Source organism: Eublepharis macularius, chromosome 10 (genome assembly GCF_028583425.1).
Source record: "Eublepharis macularius isolate TG4126 chromosome 10, MPM_Emac_v1.0, whole genome shotgun sequence".
Classification (NCBI taxonomy): domain Eukaryota; kingdom Metazoa; phylum Chordata; class Lepidosauria; order Squamata; family Eublepharidae; genus Eublepharis; species Eublepharis macularius.
Window position 1 is genome coordinate 92,239,613 of NC_072799.1, and position 17,614 is coordinate 92,257,226.

Below are 17,614 nucleotides of genomic sequence, written 5' to 3' on the forward strand. Positions count from 1 at the left end.
GCTTGCCAGAGTCCGAGAAGGGTCTGCCCCCACCCCTGGGATCCTTCCATCCAATATTCCCTATATGGAGCTGGTGGGCTTCATGATTCCTGCTGACATTTCTCCTGAGCTCTCCACATTGGCTGGGGAAAGGGACGGGGTCAGTGCCTGGCAGGCCCTGTGCTGCTTCCCCATTCCCAACTCCATTCTCAAAATGCAAAAGACTTTGGGGGCTTTAACAGGGGTTGCTGCCAGTGGCCAATCAGGAGGCTGGGTCAGCATCTCGGGTACCCCACGCTCTTGGCCTTTCCCCTGGACACCCATCCCCCTTGCCCGGACTGTTCCTGGGTTGGAAAGCTTGGCAGGAGGGCTGCTATCTCCTGAGGGGCAGGGAGATCCAAGTGGAGGGGTCGCTCCCTTGGATCGCTGTTCTGCTCACCATAATTGGGGATGTTCCTACATTGCAGGGCCTTTGTTGTTCCTCGGCTTCCTCCTCCTCCACCACAGACCCTGAGATTTCAGAAGGCAAGTTCACATCAGTTGCTGCCCAGGCCACCCCAGTATTTGTGCTCATGCTTATGCTCCTGAGCTCCTTGGAGGGAGGGCAGGAGAAAAATAGAAAAATAGAACATTAGATTACCATTTCCCATCAGCAGGGGAGATGACATACCTGCAGATGTTTCTCCCAGGAGATCTGAAACGTCCCAAAGACTGGAGATGACTGACTCCAACTCCTGAGAGAGAAAGGCCACCTGTTAGATGCAACGACTGATGCTCCAGGAAGCCTCTCTCTCGACAAGGAGGCCCTGAAGGCCCATCTAGCCTGCTTTCATGGGCAGCTGCTTGCCAGAGTCCGAGAATGGTCTGCCCCCACCCCTGGGATCCTATCATTCAATATTCCCCATATGGAGCTGGTGGGCTTCATGATTCCTGCTGACATTTCTCCTGAGCTCTCCACATTGGCTGGGGAAAGGGACGGGGCCAGTGCCTGGCAGGCCCCGTACTCCTTGCCCATTCCCACCTCCATTCTCAAGACACAAAAGCCTTTGGGGGCTTCCACAGAGGTTGCTGCCACTGGCCACATAGGAGGGTGGGTCAGCGTCTAAGGTAGTCCACGCTCTTGGCCTTTCCCCTGGACCCCCATTTCCCTTGTTTGGCCTGTTCCTAGGTTGGGAAGCTTGGCAGGTGGGCTGCTATCACCTGAGGGGCAGGGAGATCCAAGTGGATGATTCGCTCCCTTGGATCGCTGTTCTGCTCACCATAATGGGGGATGTTCCTGCATGGCAGGGCCCTTGTTGTTCTTCGGCTTCCTCCTCCTCCACCACAGACCCTGAGATTTCAAAAAGCAAGTTCACATCAGTTGCTGCCCAGGCCACCCCTGCCATTGTGCTGCTGCCTAGGAGGAAGATGGGCTGCAAGCACCTCTGATGCCCCACTAAGTTGGAATAAGATGGGGACCGCAAGCGGAGGGAGCTTCAGGTGACCAGAGACATTCTGGTCACCCTATTAAAATGGTCCTAAAAAGTATTATGTTATGAACTTAAGCTGAAACTAACGAGAGCCTAGGTAGAATCTCATTTTTAGACGTGTCTTCCTGAAGGTCGTCTTTGGGCATTCAGGTTCAATAGCGTCAGTCACAATGAGCATTCAGCATTTCAACATTCAGCATCACGAACGTAAGCGACCTAGTTTTGTGTAGAGGTTAAGAGCGTGGGACTCTAATCTGGAGCGCCGGGTTTGATTCCCCACTTCTCCACTTGAAGCCACCTGGGTGACCTTGGGCTGGTCACGGCTCTCTGGAGCTCTCTCAGCCCCACCCGCCTCACAGGGTGTTTTGTTGTGGGCATAATAATGACATACTTTGTAAACTGCTCTGAGCGGGCATTAAGTTGTTATTATTATTGATACTAATCTTGAACTAACAATAGCAAACCCTCACTAAGTATAACTGGTCCACAAGAAATCCATATCCTAGATGAGAATCATCCCCTAGAGTTCTGCAAACTTATCCACTCTTCAAATCTCAAAGAAATGACCAATCACATTTTTCTAGGAGCAGCACAGGTTTCCAATTTTAAGAAAGTTGGCAAAGTTCTCAAGTGATTAACAGCAATTTCATCAGTTTAAAACGTTCCCTGAAAGGGATTTCTTGCAGCTGGGGAAAACTCATATAATCATTTAAAGTACCAGAATATTCTTTTACTCTCTGAGTTAAATAAGACTGGCAACTGAAGTTCTACTCGAGTTCAAGTTGCATGTGGGGAAATCTAAAAGTGGTGCCAAACAAAAAGAGTGTCTCCTCTTCTTTCCCAGCAACTAGCAATATAAAATTCTCTATTTTTACAAACATCCAGTAGTTGTCTTAATAATAAGGGAGAGACGAAACATTCTGGAGAATGGTTGTGTTATAATTTGAATGTGATGTATAAAAGCTATAGAGTTATTCTATCGTACCCTACTATAAAAAAGAGTAAGTGTGTTCTAGACAACTCACTTCCTACCTTGGTGTACCACCAGAGGATGCTGCCACAGCGGGAAGCCCAGGCGAGGCAGCCTATCCAACCTGAGCGCTTGCTGGAATCAGGAGTGGAGCAGGTGGCAATGCCCAACTCCCAAGTTCACACAGCTGGGATCAGGAGCGGAGCAGGTGGCAATGCCCACCCCTCACCTTAACCCATGTGTATTAGGAGTGGAACAGGTAGCAATGCCTTCCCCCTTCACCCAGCTGGGATCAGGAGCATGGCAGGTGGCAATGCCCACCCCTTGCCTTCACCCAGTCGGGATCAGGAGTGGAGGGTGTGTTAATTCCCACCACCAGCCTTTACCCGCTTGGCATCAGGAGCAGATGCCTGTCTCCCTTCACTCGGCCAGAATCAGGCACGGAGCCGGAGGCAATGCCCGCTCCCTCTTCACCCAGATAGGATCAGGTGTGGAGCAGGAGGCAACACCTGGCCACCCCTTCGTCTGGCCTGGATCAGTCACTGAGGAGGAGGCAATGCCCGCCTGCCCACCCGCCCGCCCCTTTCTAGATTCTGATGTATTTTTCCCCACAACGGGATTCGTTGTTAGTTTAGAATCATTAGTTATTTTTTTATTCCATTTAAGCTAACCCGATTATATAGTTTATTAATCATTGGTTGGTTTAACAATGATGTTCTTTAGGATGAACAGAGAACATATGCCTGAGTTTTGTTTGTGTTGTATACCTGAAAACTATATTTTAAATATTATACAGTCATTGTATTATTTTGAGAGTCCTTATAATGTATATCTTTAATTTTTTCTTTTTAACTTTTGTTCCCTTTTCCCTTTTCTGTATCCTGTAATGTTTTTTAAAAATAAAAATATTTATACACAAAAAAAAGTCTGAGACATCTGGAATTGGTTTTCAGGGATCTCAAAGAAATCGGGGATTTCTGAAACCCAGGAAAGATTTTCTGATCTATTTAAGACAGATCAGAGAATCCCAGATTTATTTGGCCATTATTCCTTATGGGAAAAAAACTATCTGGGCATATCTGGGGCCTGGCCGGGGGGGGGGGCTCATTTTTCAAGAAAATGCCACCAAATTTTCAAGGAAGCTACTCCTGACTGTCCTCTAAGCCCCCCCCCCCCCCGCAAGTATCAGGAAGATTGGACCCACAGATTCTAATTCTATGGGCCCCTGAAGGAAGTGCTCACAGTCACGCTCCATTATTTATAATAACTATCTGGGAGGATATCGGGGGGCATCATTTTTCAAGAAAAAGCTACCAAAATTTTGGGAATCTACTCTTCACTGTCTTCTAAATATCATCCGAGTTTCAGGAAGACTGGATCTCTGGGACCAATTCTATGGGTCCCTGAAGAAGGACCCCCCCCCCAGCTGCTTTCCCTTGTTTTCTGCGGGGGAACCATTTCTAAGCAGGCTTTGAGGCAGAAACACACCGGGGCAAGGCTGCTGCTGGCCAAGGGCACACTCCCCAATGCAAGAAGAAGCCCAACAGAACCAACAAATCAAGGGGGCCACCATCAAACCCGAGAATCTTGTCACCACAGAGAATTCCACCCAAACCAAACTGAAGCCAGGGACCTTCTTGCGACTGAGCCCAACTGAACCGGTGTCACTCACAGGAGCCAGGCAGACACGGAGAGACCCTGCACGGATTGGCCATTCACTCCCCCTCTCTCCTCCCCCTCCCCTCTTGGAAAGAAGCCAAGGAAGGAGCAAGCCACAGGCTGAAGCCACGTTTCCTAAAATTACCCAGATTTATTCCGGGATCTGGGTTCCCAGATTGGATCCTGGACGATCAGTTTTGTCTGGGAAAAGTGGATTTAGCCAGATCAGCAAAAATCTGGCTTTTGTCCCGAATCGTGTCTCCGAGGAGCTGCCATCCCTCCACTCCCAACTCTTGAAAAAGTTTTCCGTTTCTTTACTGAGTCAAGCTCTAGCACTGCTGGGTGACAGGGGGGGAGAACAGGGCTTCCGGACAGGGAGGGGGGCTTTTGAGGGCCAGGCTCAATGTTCAGACCAACAGGGAGGAGCAGCAGGGGGGCAGGAAACGTGGGAGCCAGTGGGGCGGGAGGGGGGCCTGTGGCGGCTGCTTGTGCCTTTTCCCAGGCCACTGGCTTCTGCTGGCAGGGCAGAGTGTTGTTTTTGTGCCCACATTGATGCATTTTTCGGCTGCCCTTCCCCCAAGGTCCTCAGGGGACACTCAGGGTTCTTCCCTCCTCCATTTTGTCCCTACAACAGGCCTGTAAGGTGGGCTGAGAATGACAGGCCCAAGGTCACCTGATGAGCTTCAAGGGACAAATATTATTCAGGAAAAGCCTTGGTCTCGCCGGCTGGAGAAAAAGTTCTCTGCCCTCTTCACCAGAAGTGAGGAAGCCCGGCCACATTCACCCAAAATGCTTAAGCAGCTGAACAACCCCCCAAGGTACGGAACCATTTTCATTTGGAACCATCCATTAGAAAGGAGGAAACCGAACTTTTGCACTGAACACCGGATTTAAGGAGCCGTAACTTAGCCAATTCAAGATTCTTTTTTTAAAAAAAACAAACTTATTTGAGAAATGCATCACTCAGTTTTTAAACCAAGAAGTATATCTTTTGATATGGGGACATTGTATCATGGAAATCAGTCCTGATATTTGATGTGTGGGGTACTGAAGTTGAATGTTTTTCTCAAAAATGAACAGCTAGTCAGTTAGTTGTTTATTCAGTTAAGAAGCTCAAAAGCTGTTTGTCTATTTTGAGCAGCAACTTCGAACAGAAGCAGAACGAACATATTCTGGTATCACTGCTTATCTTCACTGTTGTGAACAATCTTGTGTTTTTTATTGATGGAAAGTAGATATTATAAAAAGGGTTTTTTTTAATAAAAACTACTTTTATTAATTAACCAAAACAAAACACACAAAATGTACAATACTCCAATCCCCATAATATCTTAAAAACTTAAAATTAAAAAATTAAAACCCAGGGGGAAGTAACAAATTTTTAAATTCAATTAATTCAAAAAAACATCATAATCCTTCCTATCTGGGATAATATTATTACACTTGAGATATTCTCATGCCATATTCCACCCCTCTTCATGACTAGCTTTCCACATATTTAGGACATTTTCCTCAAAAAAGGTCATTCTACTCATTACATACATCTCCCATATTTTATTGTACCATTGCATCTTTGTAGGTGGTGTCTCTGATTTTCAGTGTTTAGCTATTAATATTATACCCTGCAGCTGCCAACAATATTGAAATCAAAGTTATATATATTCTTTTGTCAACCTACAATCATTCCAAATATCAAATAACATCACTTTAACATTATAAGGAAAAGAAACCTTAACAATTTTACAACAAGCATTTTTGGGGCTACAGTACCCACCAAATGAAGTGAGGAAACAAATCAACAGGGCCAGACTAGTACCCAGAAACAGCCTGCTCCAGGACAAACCTAAAGGAACTAACAACAGAACACCACTGGTTGTCACCTATAGCTCCCAGCTCAAACCCATCCAACGTATCATCAGGGAGCTTCAACCCATCCTGGAAAATGATACCTCTCTCTCAGAAGCCCTGGGTGGAAGACCTTTCCTTGCCTACAGGCAGCCCCCCAACCTTAAACAACTTCTCACTTACAATCATGAATCGGCCAGCAGAGTCACCAGCACAGGCACCAGGCCCTGCAACAGACCCAGATGCCAGCTCTGCCCCTATATCTACCCAGGGAATACAATTACAGGACCCAATGGCATCAACTACACTGTCTCTGGCTCTTACAGCTGCTCATCCTCCAATCTGATATATGCCCTCATGTGCCAACCATGTCCTTCTGCTCTGTACATTGGACAAACCAGCCAACCTCTGTGCAAAAGAATAAATGGACACAAATCTGACATTAGAAATGGCAACGTCCAGAAACCAGTGGGAGAACACTTCCATCTACCAGGACATTCCATCAAAGACTTAAAGGTCGCTGTAGTTCAACAGAAACCTTTCAAAAACAAAATCCAACGGGAGGCTGCTGAACTGGAATTCATATGCAAATTTGACTCTGTCAAGCTGGGACTGAATAGGGACTATGAATGGTTATCTCATTATCACAGGTAACTGATTTCCTTTACAGAGGCGGGGTCAGGGGGAGTCCAGTGGCACCTGGCGTGGGCTTTCGGGGATCACAGTTCTCTTTGTCAGATGCATCTGGCGGGGAGAGCTGTGGTTCTCGAAGGCTTGTGCTGCAGTGGAATAGGATGGTCTCGGTGGTGCTGCTGGACTCTTTTTGACTTTGCTACTACAGACTAACACGGCTAACTCCGCTGGATCTATTAACAATCTTTATAACCCTGCCCAAAGACTTGCATAATCAGGCATTCCCACCAGTCCCTCTCAGTCTACCTTTCCTCCAACAATACGGGCTAGCAGTTTCAAATATCGATTTAAGCGTAGATGGGGTCAAATACCAATTTGAAAACATTTTATAATATTGATATTTAATACACAAAATTTTCAATGTATTTGAAGGTTTGAGCCCAAATTTTCTCCCCGTCTGGTTCGGTTAGCTCTTTTACTCCGTCCCTTTGCCAACTTGTGACATATCTTGGTAACGGGGAATAGAATATTTCCACCAAATGTTTATATAGCTTCGATAACCAACCTTTAACAATACTCTTTGAATCCTTCAATATTCACTCAAAAATGTTAATTGTCTTTTAAAAACACCCTTTCTTTGCAATGAACATATTAAATTACTTATTTGGAGATACTGAAACCATTCAATGTGGTTTTCCAATGCCTTAAACTTTGTGATATTGTGAAAAGTTTGGATTCATCAGTTAAGGGGAGGAAAATAGCAGAGAGATTTCAAATTAAATGGAACATGAACGCCGTCAGGGATCTCGGGATCTCAATTCAAGAGCATCAGTACTTAGTTGTCAACCCGCAGAAAGTGAAAGGCTCTGAGGGCAAGCAGAAGGCACTGCCTGGCATGTCCACAACACATACCTGCCGCCACTCTGTTCTTTTTTTTGCACGCTAACCACTTCCACACTCTTTGCCACCACGCCATTCTTCGCTTACCCACCTGCAGGGAGATAGATCAAAGACTCAGCATGACTTTCAGAGGGGCTGAGCTCAGCCATCAGGCATGGGGACAAATAGGATGGAAATGAGGTGCCCCACGACGGGCAAATGCCCACCATGCCTGCAGCGTTTGGGCTTGGCACAGGAGAGGCCATCCCTCAACAGCACTGGGGGTTGCCTCTTTATTCCTAGCCACCCTGTCCCGCCCCCATGAAAATGCCCCGCCTCTTCCTTGTATTCTAGATCGCCTGGAGCTTCCCCAGGGTCCCTGCAGCTCAGGGGGCATGCCAGCATTTTGTTCCGAGAGCCACATTCCGAAATGATGGGGTGGGCTGAGCCAGGATGGGCCGGGTCTGCCCCATGTTCTCTCCACAGTGCCCCCAAATCAAGCAGGGCCTGCCCATTTGGAAGACGGGGGCCAGTGAAAGGAGGCTCCTTGTGGGGTGTGGGAGGCACGTGCCTAAAGTCCAGGCTGAGACAAAAACCCAGGAGGGAGGGGGGGAATGAGACCGGGGGGGGGTCTGGGGAATGGCAGCAGCAGAGCCAGGTGAAAAGGAGGCTGCAGGTGGCCCCCAGAGCACCCTTCTTATGCCCCTGCTTTACACCCATCCTTTCCTTCCACCCCCAACCTCAGCCTAACCCCCCCTCCCCAGCCCAGTCCTGGGGGAGCCAGAGCCAGGCATCAGTACCTCCTCCATCACTCAAAGCCACACAGGCAATGAGGCTGACTTCAACTGCCGCTCCAGCAGCGATGTCACCACAGAACCTTTCGGGTTTGTGACTCACCTCAGGCATTCCAGGCAGGGATTCCACTGGGGCCGGGTGGGGGGCGGGGCTCCGTCAGACCAAGCCCGGGGAAGGATCGGGAAGGATCGGGAAGGGCCAAGTAAAGGGAGGGGGAGTTAAAGACAGGCCTGCATGGATCTGTATGGGCCCTTAAAAAAAAAGAGTGAATACCTTCAAATGCAGCATGTAAAACTCGCTGCAATCCATGAGGATCCACTCATTTGAAGAATTTTTATTTTTGCTATGGCAGTGCCACAAAATGCATTATTTTTCTGGTGCAGTTTGTAGATATGGACATGACATGTGATTTCTTGGTGAATTTTGCACGATCCCATCTAAAAATCCTGACAATCTATAAAGATCGACACCGTAGATCCGTGATTTTGTGCCATGGCAGATCTGTGCTATTTCATGATGCTTCCAGCTGGCCGCAATATGAGCTCCAGAATCATGCCGGTTTGGTTGGGTTTCAGTGAAAAACTCAAATGAATTCATGAGGATCCATGCACGGGATCTAAGTTTTTGAACTACTGCAGTGCCATGTTTTTTATGGTTCAGTCTGAGTGATATGGGATTTTATGTTGGATTTCAGGACATTCTTTAAAAAAAAAATTAACAGAAGATCCATCACTGTCAGTTTAGATCTGTCTTTTCCCACACTCTGTACATACTCAGAGTTTTTCTTTGCAAGACTTTTGACACTGGAGCTAGGAAGTGTAGTTTTAGAAGACAGAGCTGGCATAGATCGCTTCAGAGGGGACGGATTCTCTCACAGCCCTCCGCCGCCTCTGGTGTGCCGCACTGTCTCGCCTTCCAGAGCCTTTGCCCTGCCGAGGCTCCGTTAATTCAAAGTTTTAAGCAGCAAGGGTGGCAGGGCAAAGGCTCCAGAAAGGGAGACAGTCCAGTACCCCAGAGGCAGTGGAGGGGTTTGAGAAGTGGTCTCCACAATCTCTGTCTTTTAAAACTATGCTTCCCAGCTAACATTGCATCTCCCGGCACTTGATGAACACGCACCCTGGGGACGCGTGTAGAGAGACTGTCCGAGGCTCCGTTCCTGTGGCTTTCCTTTTTCCCCAAGTCAAGTTCAGAAGTGGTCCAGCTGCCCCCATATTGTGCTCTTTCTCTCCATCCACTCCTGTTTGCATCCTAAACAGGGGGAGGGGGTCCTCATGCAATCTCAGAAACCTAGGCAGAGGTTTCCTCTGAGCATGTGCAAAGGACACTGTTGAGTATCCACAACAACCCATCTTGTTTTTAGAAGCTCCCATCTGCCTTTCCCATCTCCCCCTTTTCTTGCCTTGACTAGCTGCAGAGAAAACAGAAATCCAACTGGTGAAGCTTCCTACCGCAAGCAAGGGTGACTTTCTAGAAAAAACGTCAAGGGACGTTCAATCCATTTTTATTTTTATTCAAATGTGTGGTCATTTCCAAAGTACAGGCTTGAGAGGGGGCACTGATGTCACCACCTGCCGCTGCCCCAGGGGGGTGGCCAGGGTGGGGCCTCTAGATTTCTTTCGTTCTTTGCTCTGTCAAGTGCCAGTTTGCTCACTGCTTCTGTGGCTGAAACTGCCTTGAAAGGGTCCCCCTCCACACTGACATTGCCAGCCTCGGCCAGAGGAGAGCCACAGGGGGCTCTGGGACCACCACGATCACCCCCCACTCAGCCCCCCTGAAGGAGCTGGACTTGGAGCAGCAGCTGGTGGTAACTCTGGAGGCACCAAACCTGCCAGGAAAGCCTGGTCGGATTTGGAAAGTGAGGCGATGCCGGGAGAGACGCAGGAACACTCTTCCGCTGTTTGTCTTCCCTGGCTTTATTCCAAAGTAGACCAGGCCGGATGTTATGAATTGCCTGGCAGGTTCACCAGGGTGTGTCTGTCTGGTTCCTCCTTCCACCTGCATGAATTCCCTCTAACCATCCCCCCCCCATAACACACTCACATTCACTCTCTCTCTCTCTCTCTCTCTCTCTCAAAAAGAGTTTTTTAATCAGGTTTCTTATCAAGTAAAAAAAGGAAGTTTATTTCTACTTTTCTCCCCAAACATTTCTTTTTATATATTTATGGACATTGTTTATAGCAGCTCACATCATTCTCCGCTTCTCCATTTTATCCACACAACCACCTTGTGAGGGAAGTTAGGCTGAGAAGGTGTGCCTCAGGGTGGCTTTGGCCTCTCGAATGGCAGTGGAGCCCACTGAGGCCCTCCCCCCCCCCCAAATCCTGCCCACCCCAGGCTCCTCCCCCAGATCTCCAGGAATTCCCCAACCCAGAGTTAGCAACCCTCGTGGTATGGCCCAAGGTCACCCCGTGAGCTTCCTTGGCAGAGTGGGGATTTGAACCCAGGTCTCCTGACACTCTAACCACTACGCCAGCTTGGTTTTCATCATGCACAGGAACATTCATTTAGTGGATTTTTATTATTTGCCCTTCGAATAAAGCAAGACACAGAGAGAGCACAAATGTTTGACTGGCGCAAAGCCACCCAATGAGGTCCATGCTTCTCCTGTTCTCATTTTATCCTCACAACAGTCTTGTGAGGTAGGCTGAGAGAGTGTGACTCGAGTTCACCCATGAGATTTTGTGGTGAGTGAAGATTTTGAACAAAGGTCAATCCACAGATACAGACCTACATGCCATTTCCCCCCTTCCTACTCTTTTCTAAATTTTATTAAACAAATAGTTTACAAATTTCCCTTCCTACTCTTAGAAAAGAGCAACTGTCCAGTAGCACCTATAAGACTAACAAAATTAGTGGTAGGATGCTCATCTGAACAGGTAGACCCTGTTCAGATGAGCGAAGCTGCCCTGGAGGGACATAGGGAGGGAGGCGGTCCCATAGGTATGCTGGACAAAGTCCGTGAAGAGCTTTGCATGTAATAACCAAGACCTCAAATTGAGCACAGTAGCTGATAGGTAGCCAATGGAGTGACTGTAGGTCGGGATAGTTAGAGATTCATGGAGGAGAAATCCATCAACGGCTACTAGTCATGGGGACTGAAAAGAGCCAGCGTGGTGTAATAGTTAGAATAGGCCTTTGCAGAGAGACCTAGGAGCTATTGATGGTATCTAAATGAGACCTGCATAGAACAGGTGCACTGTTATAAATATTTAGGTATGATTATACAGGAGAATGGGAGGGAAAATACGCATATAAAATATGTTTCCTCTAATGCACAAAAGAGTGCTGGGGCGATACAAAAATTTTATTGGTCCAGAGGGGGCCGCAGTGTGGAAGCAGCCATTAGATTATTTTCATGCAAGTCTCTCACGCAGATGTTATATGGAGCTCCACTAAGTCTTACAGCAAAGAGGACATTGATGGAAAGAACGCAGTCCAAATGCCTAAGAGCAGTACTTCAAACACCTAAGAATGTGTCAAATGCAGCTGTAAGACTGGACGTTGGCATGGTAACGGTGGAAGCTCAGTTATGGATAGCAGTTATATTATACTGGCCTAAATTGGCTTCTACCGTAAATGGCCTGGCACATTTAGTTTTGAGGGATAACTTCGTTCCTCCTTGGTTGAGATTGTTGAGGAGCAAATTAGGACATTATGGTTTCTCCCAACAATATCTATTGTCTATGAATATGGCACAGGCCGGGGTCCTGATTAAACAGAGAATCCTAGATGTGGAAAGACAACATGATCTGATCAGAGTTGAGAACTCTTTATTGGAAAGAAGTATTACGAATAGGGTTGTACCAATGCCCTATATAAATGACTTGAAGAATCCTGATTATAGAAGAGCTTTTACCCTATTAAGATATGATGTCTTACCCTCGGCTGTCCTGGAAGGCAAATATAAGAAGACACCTTATGAAAAATGTGTCGAGTCCCTATTACATGTCTTCTTTGAGTGTAAAATATATGATCATATTAGGGAAATATATATCAAACCTATAATTGATGGTCTTCCAGGGAAAGAGAGAAAAAACTATATTACAATCATGTTAGCAGACAGGAATAGGGAAATGACACTCCAAGTGGCAAAATATGGCTGAATGGCCATTAGTAGGAGGAAATCCTGGCTTAGTGCGCAGAATCCTAGGTAAGTATTATTATAATTTGATAATATAAGGTGATTTGAATTTTAGGTATTTATATTATGTAAATTTTAGTAGCCTACAATTTTAATGATTGCCTGGATACTTTAAGTTTATATTGTTGCCAAATATGCTTTTAGGACTGATTAATGTTATAAGTACATTTCCAAAGGTGGTAACTGGTGAAATATGTACCTTTTAAATATTTATTTTGAAATGATGTGTGTCTCGCTGATGTGCAATCATGTAATTTTTAATTGATATTGAGAATGTGATGGCCTCTGGCTAATAAACTTTGTTGTTGATGTTGTTAGTTAGAATAGGGTTCCCGAGTGCCTGCTGGTGGCGAGAGAACTCCCAGGGGTTCGCCACCTTGCCCACTGACCCGCCAGTGGTCAGCGGAAGGTTGCAAGCTCCCAGAAGTTGCCCGCCACCAGCAGGCACCTCAGGAACGCATGCCGCTCGCACACTCCCAACAGGCACAGTTACATCCCTTCCTGCACTTTCTTTGCGGTCGATTTGGGCTCCAAACCAGCTGAATGGGCCCCACACAGAGCGCAGGAGCACTCCCGGGGCTTGCGCGATGATGTCACTTCCCGAAGACTTTGTCGTTGGCACAAGGCAAGTGCCTGGTCCCTCCCCTCCGCTGGGAGGGTATAGGGACCTGGTAACTCTACTTTCTTCACATTTGCTTCATTAAACGAAACAGCCTGTAACATCTCCATTTCATTTGAATCCATAAATACAAATATTTCTGTTATGTGAATAAGGAAGAATATTGCAAGCTAGAGCAACCATTAGAAAGGCAGGGATGCGAGTTCAACCCCCGTCTAGTTCCGATCAAATATGATATATTCCTCAGCCATGCTGGATCTAGGGTTGGAGGTTGGGGCTTGAAGATTGGGGAGGCGGTATTCGAGGAGGGAAGACACCTCCGTGGGATATAATACTAAGAGTCTGCCCTCCAAAGCAGCCGTTATCTCCAGGGGAACAGAACTCTCTAGTCTGGAGATCAGTTGTCATTCCAGAACTCAAGACTCCTACCCCAGAAACATGCAACTATATCAGGCACTATTAACCAGTTAAACAGGCCTGTTTACTAGGTAACAGTGTTTCTCTTTAAAAGAAAAGAAAAAGTGCCAGTACTCATACATAAGGTCATACTGATTTCCACACTCCTATGTAGCATAAAAACAGACTGGAGGTGAAAGTAAGATGGTATGCAGGGTTATTGCACACCAGTAAGGAAGTGGCCGAAATAGAAGTGAGGAGGTTCGTGTTTGTGGTGAGGGGACTCCTAACTTCACGTGGGGGTGTTTGGGGGCTAAAGAAAGGTTGCTGCCATAGAGAGCCCTTGAAAGCCCAACTGCTGGCATTCCAGTTGATCGTTGGCACCTCTTGGCAGCCTGTCCAAGGACAGTGCTGAGATTAAAGTATAATAAGGGACCATAGTGAGTAAACTCAATAAGGCAAAAATAATTTTTAAAAAACACTGTGGAAAATTACTATTAAATAATTAGCTTATATGTCCAGAAATTCTTATAGAATAGTCCAAAACAGTGACATAAAGACTTTTATAATATATAGCAGAACTATAATCATACATACATCAGAGGCACAAATTATACAAGCGATTATTATACCAAACAGTAACACAATCTTTTACAAACATATATAGGACAAGAATTGTTCAAAATCTTGACTGAACGAACCCAAATAAAGTGGTTCTAAAGAAATGAATAAATAACTCCAAGTGGAAACTGAAGAGCGCTAGATGGAGCCTCATTTCAAACTAACTCTCCCTCAAGGTCAACTGAAGGCTTAACTAGTCCTGTTGCATAATCAGCAGGCAGCATGTCGACCTTCCGCATCGCCGTATTGAAACGGCCCTAACCTGGAACCACTCTTCAGATTCCAAAAAAGCCAATCCCATTTTGCTAGGAGCAACACAGGCTTCTGGTGTCAACAAAGTCGGCAAGGCTAGTGCCCAACCATGAACAAAGCAGTCCCGCCAGCCTCTTGTGAGGAGGAGCACATGAGAGATGAGAGCCCGCGTGACCTCACTGATTTGCCATGGTGCCTTTAAAAAGGTGACAGAAAGGCCTGCGGCAAGTCTATCTATCTATCTATCTCTCTGTCTGTCTGTCTGTCTGTCTGTCTGTCTGTCTGTCTGTCTGTCTGTCTGTCTGTCTGTCTGTCTGTCTGTCTGTCTGGTTATTTAATCAATTAAATTTATACTCCGCTCTCCCCCCAAGCAGGCTCAGAGAGGATCACAGTAATATAAATAAATACAATGAAAACATGGTCGCATAAATTAAAACATCAGTCAGTAAAGTTATCCATTAAAACGGCTGCACACTTCTTGCACAATCCGTCAGACGTTAACAAATCCTGTGTGGAAGGGGAGGAGCATCTGAGTGGCCCAGAACCTCCCCCCCCCCCACATCATCTGGGCTAGATAAATGCAGTTGATAAACACGGCAAGGAGACAGACAGCCAAGCTACAAGGGACGAATGACACTTGCCTGGCAAGTGAACAGACTCACGTGTATTCCTCCCTGTTCACTTGCCATTCACTTGATCCAGTGGAGCGCAAGTGAATGGCAAGTGCACAGGGAGGAATACACGTGAGTCTGTTCACTTGCCAGGCAAGTGTCATTCGTCACTTGTAGCTTGGCTCAGAGGCTGCAACTGTCCCCTTTTACCATTGGTTAGCACATATCGCATAGACAGACGCACCCACAAACAAATTCCCACAGTGGTTTTGAAACTTTTTTTGGAAAGAGGAGAATGGTGTTCCTGAAGAGGTTTCTTCAGAGCCAGATGTTAGTTGCCTTGTTTTTCTAACCCCTTTCCCCAATGAACCAAAGGGTCTTTTTTCACAAGACGGACGATGTTTTGTAAAAAGAACCTACATACGCATGCTGGACTTTTGTTTACCCTTTTGTTGTCAGAATTTTGTTAGTGGGTCGGAACCAGGCCTTTTTGGCCCATGTTAGAAATAAAGAACCAGCTACAGTTTGGGAAAAAGAAATCTTCCAAAAGCTCTGTCCCTGCAGAATAAAGTTGCCTTAACTAGGAAGATCTCACCCTCTGTGACAGAGAATAGATGAGGCCATAAAAGTTGTTAATTGTTTGGGACCTTTTTGAGTCCTCTGGCCTTTTTCATATAAATCACCAAAGAGCAAAGGTAAACAGCAAACAGCTTATCTCTGGGGAGAACAGGATATCCTATGACTAGTGTAGTGTGAACATTCCTTTGCAAATTACAAATGCATATCAAAGATGCAGTCTATCACAGAGGTAAAGGATGTGTGGACTTGTGTTTACACGAAAGACCCTCAACGGAACTGTCTTTCAAGAACAAAGACAATGTAATTGATTAGGATGTTAACAAGCCTTTGATACCTCCCTATAAAAGAGGGACGAACCAGATACTCAGGACCCTTCACTTGCCAACACGCAAAGGCTAGTGCTAGCCTTTGCGGCTGTGCAATGGGGGGGGGGGGTCCCAGAGCTCTGGAATGGGGGGAGGGTAAGGTTTTTTTTCCTGTAGTTATCTTATAATATTGTTGTATCTTGCATGCTAACTTGTATTCTGTATCTATCTCTATAATGCTCTAGTGGTCAGTGAGCTGGGCCCATATCTGGTGCCTTGCCCAACTGTTTTTTGTTTTGTTTTTCCTGTATGAATAAAAACTTCCAGTTTGGCTTAAAGACCTTCTTGCCACTGGCATATTATTCTTAGCAGAGACATCAGTTTAGTACTAGGGAAAGATCAAGTGAGGTTGCACTCTTTACATGCCTATGGTAAGAGGCAAACCCAAGCAGCTGGTGGACTAGTCCCCGGTTGCAGAGCAACAATTGCCACAACAATTTGGTGCCGTGACTTGGGGGGGGAGCTTATATCTGCCCCCTTTCCGAACTTCTCACCGTTTGAACTTTTGAAGACTGGTAAGTTGCCTTTTTACTTTGTTCTATCACTTTATTTTCCTAGAAGAAGGGCAAGCCGTTGTGGGAGGCTGCCTCGGAATGGCTTGGAGGCCAGGGCTTGGAGGCCCAGAGTACAGAGAGTAAGAAGGGCTAGGAGGCCCAGAGTAAGGAACCTAGGTCAGTAGTTTCCCGGGGACCAGTGCAGGGTCGCTGGTTACCTGTGAAGTGGGTTTACTGTAGTCAGAGCCCAGTTAATATTCCCTGGTCAGGGGATTCAGTACTTCTCCACTGGGGAGAAAGGAGTTAAACCACCCAGAGTGGATTCAAGGAAGTAGGAAGGACTTGGAGGTCCACTAGTAGAATATCCCACTATCTCACCGCCTGAGTGGAGAAGAAAATGCTTGGCTCCTCTGCTTAGGTAGGAGGGAGGGCTCTATGCCTGCTGTATTTCTGTTTCTCCTTGAACCGTGCATTTTTCATTTGATATTGCTGTGATATACTGTCTTATACTGCTTGTAAATGCTATTGGGAGTAGAAGGAAGAAGTAAGTGTGTATGAGTGATGGTTGGCTGTTTGATTCGTGCTTGAAGTGTGAAAGTGAAACATTTTTCTTTGGCCGTTGGATTTTGTTTTGGTGGGAGGGATTTCCCTTTAAGTGACTGCACTAACACTACACTTCCCAGGGGAAACTTTGTGTGCTTGTAATAAGGGACTTAATCATAAAAGTACCCATTTGCTTGTGCGTGCCAAGAGGATAACGGGACCTTGTTTTATAAAAGGAACCGGTGAGTGTGTCAGTTTGAAAGTATAAGCGCCTGTTTTTATAAAGGTGATACTGTTGTTTGGTGATTGCTTGCTTGTAAATAAAGAAGGTTGTCTGACAACTCCAGTATGCTTGAGATTGCTTGGTTAGCAAACCAATGGGAGGAAATACGGGGTGATTGCAGTGGAAAAAGAAAGGATCTGGGCAAGAGAGACATTGGGAGCCCAGCTGTATATCTATTTTCCTCTGTTTCTTCTGTTTATTATTGAAATAAGTTGTCTTTGTTGTTACGATTATGTGTTTTGAAGGGGGAAAGGTAGTGGAGTGTGGAGGCACTTGTGAAAGGGAGCATTCTGCGTGCATTTTAGGAATGCTTCTGTGTATGTGGGCTTGCAGCTGGTGGACTCGTCCCCGGTTGCAGAGCAACAATTGCCACAACACCTTTCTGTCTAAGTTGTATATCAAGGGTGCAGAGAGGCAGTGAGTAGTTTGGTCAACGTTTCTTGCCTTTAGAGTTCATCTGTGATGTTAGATTTGGATTTGT